The sequence below is a fragment of the Schistocerca serialis genome, chromosome 2, assembly GCF_023864345.2.
Source record: "Schistocerca serialis cubense isolate TAMUIC-IGC-003099 chromosome 2, iqSchSeri2.2, whole genome shotgun sequence".
Lineage (NCBI taxonomy): Eukaryota > Metazoa > Arthropoda > Insecta > Orthoptera > Acrididae > Schistocerca > Schistocerca serialis.
The window spans coordinates 1,072,632,694-1,072,646,272 of record NC_064639.1 but is presented as its reverse complement, the minus strand read 5'-3'; positions in this window follow the sequence as shown (position 1 = coordinate 1,072,646,272).

Sequence of the window (13,579 nt, the reverse complement as noted above, 5' to 3'; positions counted from 1 at the left end):
GACGCAAAGCAAGGGCTATCCTGCCAGGTGGCCCTTACTGACGCTGGGTGGCACCCATGGGGAGGGCCCTTCGTCGGAGTGGGGTGGCATCAGGTCGGATGACATCATCTATTGCTGGTGACCAGCCACCAGCAGTCTCCAAGCGTTGGAGGGCTCATTTTAAAGCTAATGTGTATGACCCCAAATCGTTCCCCTCCCTGGCCACACCATGGGAGGAACGAAAACCTGTGAATGACAGTGAAACGTATTCGCCCCGGTATCTCGTCTGTACCAGAGCTGATAGTGGATCCATTGTATCTGTGAAGTCTCAGTTCTTTGTAGAGCATTTAGAGGACATGTTGGGGAGGTGGAGGGCTTGTCCAAAATGCGATCTTGGACAGGTTTGATAAAAACGGCATCCTCTGCCAAGTCACACAGGTTACTGGCTTGCGCTAAATGTGGTCCAGGGAATAATTTTCCATGGGGACCTAATTTTGGAGTCTGATGACGAGCTGCGAGCCAAGTTACAGCATCGAGGTGTCCATTTCATCCGGCGCGTTCATAGAGGTCCGAGGGACAAACAGGCCGTTACTGGTGCCTTCATCTTGGCCTGCGAGGGTGATACATTACCAGAGAACGTCAAGGTGATCGTCTACCGTTGTGACGTCAAGCCTCACATGTCGAGATTACAGACGCCTATCACATCCCGATACTCCATGTGCCCCGCTTCCCATCTGTGTCAAATGCGGAGAGCACCATTCACCTTGCTCACAACACTGCGGGATCTTAGAGAAGGAACGCAAAATCATGGAATATAAGACCCTAGTCAGACTGACCCTTAATGGGGCTAAGAGGAAATATGAACGTCTCCATCCTGTGCAAATGACTTCCTCCTATGCCGCTGCAACAACTGTTAGCCCCGGCAGTTGCGAGACTTTCAGTCGGCTCGCCAAACCATACAACACATCCCCTCTTGCCTGTAGGGGGCACTGTACCCCCTGTTGCTCCTACGCCACCTACCTCGGGAGCAACACCCCCCGCCCCACACACACACATCGGGAACATCCGTCCCCCTTTAAAGCCAGAGAAGCGTCCAACTTCTTCGGCTTCTAACTCTCGCAAGGGCTCTTTGGGTCCTTACCTTCTTTCCACAAGTGGGAAGAGTGACACCCGACAGTGGCATAAGTGCCCACAACCAGCTAATCACATGGATTCGCGATCCTCCTCCATCCTGGAGACTGAATCGGTGAAACCCTCCCAGAGAGTGTAATTCAAGGAACAGCGTGAGAAATCCAAGAAGAGACCTAAGCCCAAGGAACTCGAGGTGGCACCAACCCCTCAGTAGCCATAAACATCTGCTTCTGAGGACGAGGTGGAGATTCTGGTCTGCTAAGGAACTAGATCTCGACGGTCCCTCTGATGCAATGGTTTCTTCCAGCATCTAGCTGAGCTCCGCCAACGTATTAGCCTTCACCCTTTCTTCTGCATTGCTCTTCAGGAAACTTGATTTCCAGCAATGCGAACCCCCGCCCTCCGTGGCTATGGGGGTTATTATAAGAACTGGGCAGCTTATGAAAGTGTCTGGTGGCGTCTGCATATATGTCCTTCACACTCTGCACAGCGAGTCTGTCAACACTGGGGTCCCCACATTTTTGTCTGCCTCCACGGCAAATTTATCTCATTTGGACCTTGCGGTCGGTACTGTTCCGCTAGCTCGGCGCTTCGAATGGTTCGCCCTTGATGATACACACTCGAGTGACCACTTTCCATGTGTTCTTCGACTGCAGCCTCAACTGCCATATATGCGCTCGCGACGCTGGAAGTTTGCCCAAGCCGATTGGACACTTTTTTCGTCTCTAGCGACATTCGATGACCGTCGCTCTCCCAGCGTCGACGATGAGGTTACACATTTTACCGACGTTATTCTCACAGCTGCGGAACGTTCAATACCACGCACCTCCGAATTGCCCCGGCGCCCCCCAGTTCCTTGGTGGAACGAGGCATGCCGCGACGCAATACGTGAGCTGCGACGTGCTCTTCGCATTTTCCGTCACCATCCAACTTTGGCCAACTGTATCCGATATAAGCAGCTCCGTGCGCGATGCCGTCGCGTCATCCGCGATAGCAAGAAGGCAAGCTGGCAATTCTTTATTAGCTCATTTAACACCTTCACTCCCTCCTCGGAAGTTTGGAGTCGGCTTCGACGGTTCTCAGGCGCGCCTAGTTTCTCCCCAGTCTCTGGGCTCACTGTCGCGCATGATACCTTAGTGGACCCCGTCGCAATTTCTAACTCATTGGGTCAGCACTTTGCTGAGATTTCGAGCTCTTCAAATTACCCGCCAGCTTTTCTCCCGAAGAAACGTGCAGCGGAAGTGCGACATCTTGCTTTCTCCTCTCAAAATCGCGAAAGCTACAATACTGTTTTCTCCATGCGCGAACTCCAACATGCACTCTCTTCTTCTCGCTCCTCCGCCCCAGGACCGGATGGTATCCATGTCCAAATGTTGCCGCATTTGTCAACCCATAGCCTGCGCTACCTCCTTCGCCTTTATAATCGAATTTGGACCGACAGTACCTTTCCCAGGCGATGGCGGGAAGCTATTGTCGTTCCCGTTCCGAAACCTGGAAAGGACAAACATCTCCCCTCTAGCTATCGCCCCATTTCTCTCACGAGTAGTGTCTGTAAGGTTTTGGAGCGTATGGTGAATTACCGTTTAGCTTGGTGGCTGGAATCCCGCAGTCTTTTAACACCAGCCCAATGCGGATTCCGACAACATCGTTCTGCCGTTGACCATCTTGTTGCTCTCTCCACTTATATCATGAACAATTTCCTCCGGAAACGCCAAACGGTAGCAATATTTTTTGATCTGGAGAGAGCATACGATACCTGTTGGAGGACAGGCATCCTCCGCACACTGTTCTCTTGGGGCTTTCGAGGCCGGCTGCCCCTTTTTCTTCGCGAATTTATGGCAGAGCGCACATTTAGGGTGCGGGTGAACACTACTCTCTCCCGTACTTTCTCCCAAGAAAACGGGGTACCCCAGGGCTCCGTGCTGAGTGTTGTACTGTTTGCCATCGCCATTAATCCAATTATGGATTGTCTCCTTCCTGATGTCTCGGGCTCCCTCTTTGTGGACGATTGTGCGATCTATTGCAGCTCTCAACGGACCAGCCTTCTTGAAAGATGTCTTCAAGGATGTCTCGATCGCCTCCACTCGTGGAGCATCGAAACCGGCTTCCGTTTCTCACCCAGTAAGACCGTTTGTGTTAATTTTTGGCGACGTAAGGAGTTTCTTCCGCCCTCCTTACATCTAGGTCCTGTCAACCTTCCGTTTTCCGACGTCGCTAAATTCTTGGGTCTTATGTTTGACAGAAAACTGTGCTGGTCCTCCCACGTTTCCTATCTTTCGGCTCGCTGTCTGCGTTCCCTTAACACCCTCCGTGTCCTGAATGGCACCTCTTGGGGAGCGGACCGAGTGGTCCTTCTCCGCCTCTATCGCGCCTTAGTGCGCTCGAAATTGGATTATGGAAGCATAGTCTACTCCTCTGCTCGGCCGTCTGTTCTTCGGCGTCTCGACTCTATCCACCACCGTGGATTACGTTTAGTGTCTGGAGCTTTTTACACCAGCCCTGTGGAAAGTCTTTATGCTGAGATTGCTGAACCTCCGCTGTCCAATCGGCGGGCAGTCCTTCTGAGTCGTTATGCTAGCCATCTGTCTTCCATGCCTGCTAATTCAGCCCATGACCTTTTTTTCGACGCCTCCTTTGATGCCCCCAGGGGCTCAGCATTCGTTTGCTGGGTACGGGCTTGGCGACCCCGGGGTTCCTGAGCTGGGGACTGGTAAGCGCCGCCAGTCCCCTGTCACCGTAACCTCTAAGCATACTTCAACGACCACCGTGCGGCGCGGCGGTGGAATGTTGTGTGTCTCAGGGAATGGAGATCTTGGCTTGACCGCCCGGATCGCGAGGATGGAATCAACCTCTATAAAAAAAAACCTCAATCTCAAGGTGTGCTGCGCGCTGATGAGATGCATGGCTGTTGAGGTGGAACAGTCGATAGCGGGCAACCTCTGGGGAACCTGCCGCACCTCAGTTGTATAAGGCTTACCTAGGCACGCGGGGCTCTGTCTAGGTGGACTTCTAGTTCCCTAGCTGCTCGTGGGACCGAGATGGATCCTTCGAAATTCTCTTTTCTTCCTCCCAGCGGAAAGGGTGGGCCGCTGGAAGGTTCTAACACCCACTCTCTTAAGAGGGCCCGTGCAGTCAGTCCCCCTGACTCCGGCGCTTCTTTGAAAAGTCCAGTCTTAGGTAACAGAATGCATTCTGGTAATCCGAATGTGTTTCTCATTGTGAAACGGAAGGAGGGTAGTTTCGAGAAGGTTTCGCCCTTCTATATACAAAAGGGATTGGAGGGAATCTGTGGCTCCTTAAAATCGGTGAAGCGCTTACGTAATGGGACCTTGCTAGTGGAAACTTCCACTTCCCAGCAAGCAACTAACCTCCAATCTGCTAAGTGCCTTGGAGAGTATGCCATAGACGCCGAACTGCACAGCACCTTGAACTATAGCAAGGGTGTTGTGACATGCCGGGATCTAGCTGATATTCCCAAGGAAGAACTGCAACGTGAGTGGGCTCCGGAAGGTATTGTTGATGTCCAACACATCATGAAGATGGTTGATGGCACTCTTGTCAAATCCGACTTCTTTATTCTGACCTTCAGTAGCACAACACTTCCTGAACATGTTAAAGCTGGCTTCCTTCGCCTTGGTGTGCGGCCTTATTTCCCGGCCCCAATGCGCTGTTTCAAATGCCAGCGTTTTGGGCATACCACCTTAGGCTGTAAAGGCGAAGCGACTTGTGGAAACTGTGGTCAGGCTGCTCATGAAGGAGTTGGTTGCTCGTCTCCGGCTAAATGTATTAATTGCTCTGGGAACCACCCTGTTTGGAGTAGGGACTGCCGCATATTTTTAGAGGAACGCAAGGTCCAGGAAATAAAAACAACCAAGCGTTTCCCCTATGGTGAGGCCAAGAAGATTTATAAGTCGATGTAACCTCCCACATTTGCTACATCTTTTGCTTCCCTGGTACAGAAGCCTACTCCAAAAGTCGATGCCTCAACGCAGACTGAGGTGGTGAGTGTTGGCACTAACACCTGTAGCTGCCAGTGCACTTGCAACGCCGCCAGTGTTCCAGAGCCAGTAGCCCCTACTCGAACGGCAGACAAAAGTACAGTGGCGGACTTGGTCCAGCCCCTCGCACCTCCAACAGCTGAGGTTGTCCCCAAGCCCAGTGCGCCACTTACCACTCCCACATCCGCTCCCCCAAAGTCCACCAAGCCACAGAAAGCTACTGTGCAGCAGCAACAGCGGGTCAAACCCCGTGGTTAACCATCTGACCATGCGGATGTTGTTTTACGCGAGGCTTCATCTGACTCTTCCCCAGAGTTGATGGAGTACGATGTATGTGTGGGGCAACCATCTCGTCCCACGCCTGCCCCTCCACCTGCTGCGGTCTCCCCACCCCGTCGGAGAGACAGGATGAAGGTGCTACCCCCAAAATAGATGGCTCCCATACTCCAGTGGAACTTGCAAGGGTTCAGGACGCATGTGGAGGAACTTCGTCTACTTTCTCAGGGTAGACCACTGTGTCTCTGTCTCCAGGAGACGTATTTCCATCCATCATACTCCCCTGAGATACGAGGCTATACACTCCACAAAAAGGACGACCTGCGTGGAGAGAGAGCTAGAGGAGGCGTAGGTATTTTCGTCAGGATGGACTACCATTCCTCGCCTCTCTCACTTACGACGACTCTACAGGCCGTCGCTGTGTCCGTGCACGTGCGTCATCCATTGACTGTATGTTCACTTTACTTGCCCCCACATGATGCTCTTGATGAAGCGGCCCTCACCGACCTTCTTACACAGCTCCCCCAGCCATTCATTATTTGTGGTGATTTTAATGCCCACAATGTGCTTTGGGGCTCTGCAATTACCTGTCCCAGGGGTAGAGCAATTGAGAGGCTTCTCCTGTCATCCTGTGCCTACTTGCTCAATGGAGGACAGAGTACTCATTTCTGCACGGCGACTGGGTCGTTCTCTGCCATTGATCTCTCGCTTTGCTCTCCAGCTCTTGCCGCTAGTGCTCACTGGGAAGTGGTCGCTGACTTGCACGGCAGTGATCATTTCCCAATCTGGATTCACCTGCCAGATGGCGTGGGCCCCGAAAGGAGACCACCACGATGGGTACTCAGTGGAGCTGACTGGACACTTTATAGCCAGTTGGCCCAATTCGAACACTGTGCGAATGTTGAGGTGTGGGTGGATCATATTACCAAAACGGTCCACCATGCCGCTGCGGCATCCATTCCGCAGTCCACAGGCCACCGGGAAAGGCCACCTGTGCCTTGGTGGAGTGACGAATGCCGCTCTGCAATCAGGACCAGGCGTGCGGCTCTGCGGCGGTTCAAGTGTCGGCCGACTGCTGAGAATCTTGCAGCCTTTCGGGTGGCGAGGGCGAGATGTCGCCGCATTATTCGTGAGAGCAAGAAGAGGTCGTGGCAAAAGTTCCTGAACACCATTACTCGTTCCACCAAAAGTTCCATTGTGTGGGAGACCATTAGGAGAATTTCTGGCAGAGGAGGGAGGTGCCCCATAGCTGCTGTAATGAATAACGGCACTCTCCACACAGATCCGCGAGACATTGCCCAGACTATGGCAGCATATTTTGCGACAGTTACTGCCACAACCAGTCAGGATCCAGGTTTCCAGCGCCATAGAGCGGTTGCTGAGAGGTGTAGTCTGAACTTCCAGCCCACCTCTCATGAATCCCCCTGCGGGTTCGGGGGTTAGAATAGGCCCGCGGTATTCCTGCCTGTCGTAAGAGGCGACTAAAAGGAGTCTCCAACGTTTCGGCCTTATGTGATGGTCCCCTCTCGGGTTTGACCTCCATCTATCTAAATTATTCCGAAGAGCGAGCCAATTGGGGAAGGGCACCTTACATGGTGCACTGTATCCTTCGTGCAATTAGACCTATAGCCGTCTTTTTCGTCGTTGCAATGGTGTCCCGCTCGTTTTCGATCTCTTGGGCGATTCCCACGCTGCACTCTGCAGTGTTTCGTTTAACTGTGACGACGACCTTGGCCATTTTTGCACCTAAGATCCAGCACGGTAGCCAGTCCGTTGTGGTGGGGTCGCCATGTACCCTCTTGGTTGTAGCCCCCTGACAACACAGGGATCGCTCTACTGATGCCTGCGCCGTTCACTCCCCACGTATGCCAAGGAGTAGATGCCCATCTCCCTGGGGCATCAGGACTCCCGGCAATGGCCATCCTGCCAGGTGGCCTTTGCTGTGGCTGGGTGGCGCCCGTGGGGAGGGCCCTTGGTCGGAGTAGGTGGCATCAGGGCGGATGACCCGCAATGAAGCGTGGTACATCATCTGTCGCTGGCGGCCAGCCGTCAGCAGTCTCTAAGCGTTCGAGAGCCCATTTTAAAGGTAACGTTTATGACCCCAAATCGTTCCCCTCCCTCGCCACACCATGGGAGGAACGACAGGCATTGCGTGACACTGAGACGTATTCGCCCAGATATCTTGTCTGTACCAGAGCTGATGGGGAATCTTTTCTATCCGTGAAGCCTCAGTTCTTTGTAGAGCATTTAGAGGACAAGTTTGGGGAGGTGGAGGGCTTGTCCAAGATGCGGTCCGGATCGGTGTTGATAAAAACGGCATCCTCCGCCCAGTCGCGGGCCATGCTCGCTTGTACTAAGCTGGGGGATGTCTCTGTCACTATCGCGCCCCATTAGTCTGAACATGGTCCAGGGCATTATCTTTCACAGGGATCTGCTTTTACAGTCCGACGACGAGCTGCGCGCCAACTTGGAGCGCCGAGGTGTCCATTTCGTCCGGCGCGTCCACCGGGGTCCGAGGGATCGTCAAGTTGCCACCGGTGCCTTCATCTTGGCCTTCGAGGGTGGCACGTTACCTGAGAAGGTCAAGGTGATGGTGTACCGTTGTGATGTCAAGCCGTATATCCCTCTCCCGATGCGGTGCTTCAAGTGTTGGAAGTTCGGCCACATGTCTTCACGCTGTGCGTCCGACCTCGTCTGTCGCGATTGCGGTCGACCTTCCCATCCTGATCATCCCTGTGCACCGCCTCCAATCTGTGTGAACTGTGGTGCGCACCATCCGCCTTGCTCGCCAGACTGTCCGATTCTGCAGAAGGAGCGGAAGATCATGGAAATAAAGACTATCGACCGCCTGACGTACACTGAGGCGAAGCGGAAATATGATCGACTTCATCTGGTGCGCATGCCAGTTTCTTATGCCGCCACTGTCACTCCTTCTCCACTTCCATCCGCTCTGGTCAGCTCTCAGTCGAAGTCCCACACCTGCCCCCTTGATGGTGGGGGGCACTAAACCTCCTGTTGCTCCTGCTCCATCTACTTCAGGAGCAACACCCCCCCAACCATCGGGGACATCAGTCCCCCCTTCCCAGCCGGAGAAGCGTAAGACTTCTTCGGCTACTCTCGTAAGGAAGGGGTCCCTTGGGGACCTCCCTTCCCAAGTTCCGTCCGGTACAAAGGCCGACAGCCGCAAGTGGCTTAAACAACCGCCGGTCCCTGGTCGTAGGGACACACGATCGTCGTCTGTCCCCGAGACCGACCCAGTTGCGCCCTCCCAGCCTGCGCCACCGAAGGCACAGCGCGAGAGGCAGCAGAAGAAGAAACTCCCCAAGGCTACCGACATTGCGGTGGCACCCATTCCACCGCTTCCTACAAGCTCTGCGTCCTGGCGTCCGCTGAGGACCTCGATCTCGCCAGTCTCTCCGACGCCATGGAAAGCATTGGCACAGGTGCTCACTTGGAGGCAGCAGGTGTCCCAGCGGCGTAATCTGCCTTCCCCGTCCCGTCACGCCTTTCGCAGCAATGGCCAGTACCATCCTCCAGTGGAACTGCAGCGGTTTCTTCCACCATTTAGCTGAGCTCCGCCAACTTATCAGCCTTCGCCCTTTCTTCTGCATTGCTCTGCAGGAAACTTGGTTTCCAGCGATGCGAACCTCCGCCCTACGTGGCTATCGGGGTTATTTTAAGAACCGGGCAGCTTATGAAAGGGTGTCTGGTGGCGTCTGCATATATGTCCTGAACTCTCTTCACAGCGAGTTTGTACCTCTACAAACAGCTTTCGAGGCTGTCGCTGTTCAGGTGTGGACGCCCCAGGCCATTACTGTCTGCAGTATTTACCTTCCACCTGATGGTGCTGTCACGCAGCATGCCCTGGCTGCTCTGATAGCCCAACTGCCGCCACCTTTTTTGCTGCTGGGCGATTTCAATGCCCACAACCCTCTATGGGGTGGGACTGTCGCCGATGATCGCGGTCGGGGCATGGAGCGTGTGTTGGCTCAACTCGACCTTAGCCTCTTGAACACCGGTGCTCCCACGCATTTCAGTGTGGCCCATGGCTCGTTCTCGGCCATTGATCTCTCTATTTGCAGCCCTGGACTTGTCCCATCCCTCCACTGGAGAGTGCATCCTGACCTGTGTGGTAGTGACCATTTTCCCATCTATTTGTCACTGCCCCAGTGTCATTCTTCTGGGCGCCTGCCCCGATGGGCACTCCACAGGGCTGACTGGCCAGTTTTTACTTCCGCTGCAACCATTGAGTCTCCCCCACAGGGTGACATTGACGAGGTGGTCCGTGCTTTAACCACGTCCATCATTTCAGCGGCCGAGGCTGCCATCCCCCGTTCCTCTGGCCTCCCTCGTGGGAAGGCTGTCCCCTGGTGGTCGCCGGAGATTGCTGAGGCTATTCGCAACCGTAGGCGGGCTCTCCAGCGTCATAGGCGGCACCCGTCTCTGGAGACCCTCATCGCCTTTAAGAGGCTCCTTGCCTTCACCCGTCGTCTTATTGCACGGCGTAAGCAGGAGTGCTGGGAGAGGTACGTCTCCTCCCTGGGCTCCTGTGTCTCCTCCTCGCTCGTGTGGTCCCGGGTCCGGCGGATTTATGGATCCCAGACCCCTATGGGTGTCCCTGGGCTCTCCTTGGACGGCGCTGTCTGCACGGACGCTGCCGCCATTGCTGAACGGCTAGCCGCGCACTTTGCTCAGAGCTCTGCGACTGCATCCTATCCCCCCGCCTTTCGCTCTCTAAAGGAGCGAGCCGAGCGGACGCCGTTCTCATTCCACACGCGTCATTATGAAACATACAATGCTCCTTTCAGCGAGAGGGAATTCCTCGCTGCCCTCGCCGATTGCCCTGATACAGCACCAGGACCGGACTGCATCCACGCGCAGATGCTGAAGCATCTCTCCAGGGACTGCCAGAGACACATCCTCACCATCTTTAACCGCATTTGGAGCGAGGGCGTGTTCCCGTCGCAATGGCGAGAGGGTCTTATTGTCCCCATCGTGAAGCCCGGTGCGGACCCACTGGCGGTGGACAGCTATCGTCCCATTACCCTCACCAACGTTTTGTGCAAATTGCTCGAGCGTATGGTGGGGCGGCGTTTGTGTTGGGTCCTTGAGTCGCGCGGTCTCCTCGCTCCATCTCAGGGTGGCTTCCGTCGGGGCCGGTCTGCAGTGGACAGTTTGGTGCGGCTGGAATCTGCTGTCCGTACGGCTTTTGCCCGACGTCAGCATCTTTTTGCTGTATTTTTCGATCTATGGAAGGCGTATGACACCACATGGAGGCATCACATCCTCGCCACGTAGCATGAGTGGGGTCTTCGTGGTCGGCTCCTGGCTTTTCTTCAAAGCTTTTTATTGCGCCGCTCTTTCCGGGTGCAAGTCGGTGTCACCTCTAGTTCCTCTTATATACAGGAAAATGGGGTCCCGCAGGGCTCGGTGTTGAGCGTCTCCTTATTTTTAGTGGCCATTAATGGTTTGGTTGCAGCAGTGGGGTCGTCGGTTTCTCCTTCTTTGTATGCCGACGACTTCTGCATCTCATTTAGCTCCACGACTACGGGAGTCGCCGAACGCAGGCTGCAAGTCGCCGTTCGCAAGGCAGCATCATGGGCTCTGACTCATGGTTTTCAGTTCTCTGCTGCCAAGACTCGAGTAATGCACTTCTGCAGGCGTCGGACGGTCCACCCTCATCCTGCACTTTACCTCGACGGCCACCTGCTTGAAGTGGTGGACACTTGCCGCTTCTTGGGACTCGTGTTTGATGCCCGGCTCACATGGGTTCCTCATGTTACTCAGCTGAAGCAAAAATGCTGGCGGCACCTCAACGCCCTCCGCTGCCTTAGCCACACGTCTTGGGGTGCGGATCGCTGCACGCAGCTGCGGTTGTACAGAGCCCTTGTGCAGTCTCGGCTTGATTATGGGAGCCTGGCCTATGGGTCTGCTTCACCCTCAGTGTTGAAGTTGTTAAACCCCATACACCACTGTGGGGTCCGGTTTGCAACTGGCGCTTTTCGTACCAGCCCCGTGGATAGTCTACTGGTGGAGGCCGGGGTTCCCCCGCTGCGGATTCGCCGCCATTGTCTGCTCGCCGACTATGTCTGCTCGCCGACTATGCTGTCCACGTACATTGCTCGCCAGGCCATCCCAATCGTCGCCTGCTTTTCCCTGCCTTGGTCCACCACCTGCCCGAACGGCGACCTCGGTCTGGGCTTTCCGTAGCTGTCCGTGTCCAGTCCCTGCTGTCAGAACTGGGGTCATTCCCTCTTCTGCCTCCCTTCGGGGTCCATACACCTACGCCTCCCTGGTGTTTGTCCCGGCCGTCCGTCCATCTGGATTTGGCACAGGGACCTAAGGACTCGGTTCCGCCTGTGGCCCTCCGTCGCCGTTTTCTTGCGCTCCTCGCCTCATTTCCGGGCTGTGAGCCTGTCTACACTGATGGTTCCCTGGTTGATGGTCGCACTGCCTACGCTTTTGCTCACGCTGCCCATGTTGAGCAACGCTCCTTGCCGGCTGGCTGCAGTATTTTTACTGCAGAGCTGGTGGCCATCTTGCGCGCTCTTGAGCATATGCGTTCCTGCTCAGATGCGTCCGTCGTCATCTGCAGTGACTCCCTGAGCAGCCTCCAGGCCATCGACCGCTGCTATCCCTCTTCTCCTCTGGTGTCCTCTATTCGGGAGTCTGTTTCCACCATTACCCACTCTGGTCGTTAGGTGGTTTTTGTTTGGACGCCAGGTCACGTTGGCATCCCGGGGAACGAACGTGTTGACAGGCTGGCCAAAGGGGCGATAGACGCCCCAGCTTTGGAGATCGGCCTTACGACTCGCGACCAGCAGCTGGTGTTGCGCCGTAAGGTACTTGGGATGTGGGCTGCTGAGTGGCGTGGCATGACAGCCCCGAATAAACTACGGGCTGTCAAGGGGACGACCGATGTGTGGCGTTCCTCCCTGAGGGCTTCTCGCAGGGACTCGGTAGTCCTGTGTCGGCTGCGCATCGGCCATACCTACCTGACGCACGGCCATCTGTTACGTCAGGAGGATCCCCCCTTGTGTCAGTGTGGGTCCCGGCTGACGGTCGGCCACATTTTGCTGGAGTGTCCTCGACTGCGCACACTCCGGCAATCTTTTAATCTCCCGGGCACTTTGGCTTTGGTTTTATCCGACGATGCCTCCATGGCTGATACCGTTTTAAATTTTATCCGTGGTGGTCCGTTTTATGGTTCGATTTAGGGAGGTCCTGCGCCTTTCCCTTTCTGTGTCTATTGTCCTTGTGTCTGTTGTTGTTCTGGTGTGCCGTGAGATGGTTGACTCTTTCCCATTTTTGATCTCGTGGTCAGTCAACCAGTCTCCGGCCATCTTCCTTTCTTCTGTTTCTTTCTGTCTGGTGTTCCTCTGTCCTGTTCTTGTCTGTAGTGTTTGTTGCTGAATTTGTGTGCTTTTAGCGCCTGGGGGGACGTCTCCTCCCCCTTTGGTTTTTATCTGCTTCGTAGATTTTCGGCTCGCCTGATTTTGGAATGGGGGACTGATGACCTTCGCTGTTTAGTCCCCCTTAAACATACCAACAACCACCACCACCGTTAGACGTTTTATTCTCTTTCTGTGCCGGCCGCGGTGGTCTAGCGGTTCTAGGCGCTCAGTCCGGAGCCGCGCGGCCGCTACGGTCGCAGGTTCGAATTCTGCCTCGGGCATGGATGAGTGTGATGTCCTTAGGTTAGTTAGGTTTAAGTAGTTGTGAGTTCTAAGGGACTGATGACCTCTGATGCTCAGCCCCATAGTGCTCAGAGTCATTTGAACCATTTCTCTTTCTGTATTAGTCTTTTGTTATATTCACATTTGTTGTTTATTAATGCTGTTAATAATAGTAGTTACTTCCCTTGTAGACTAAGTTTGTGATTATTGTAGTCAGGTTTTTACAATCTTCTTACTGTGGTAGCGGATCTTAGAAAAAGTAAAATTTTACCATGAGTGAGAAGTGTGGGCTTTGCCGTAGATTCGTGAGTAGTGGATTGCGGTGGGAGACTTGTTCGAAGTATTTTCACTGGGGGGAATGCAGTGGGGAAACCAGTGGGCATCCTGGTGAGATACTCTCCTGGAACTGCAGGTTATGTAGCAAGAGTAAGTTAATAGAGGAGCAGGAGCGTAAGATCTGTGCCCTTCAGGTGCAGTTGGAAAAACGCACAGGAGGAGCTAGGTAGGATGAGGAGGGAG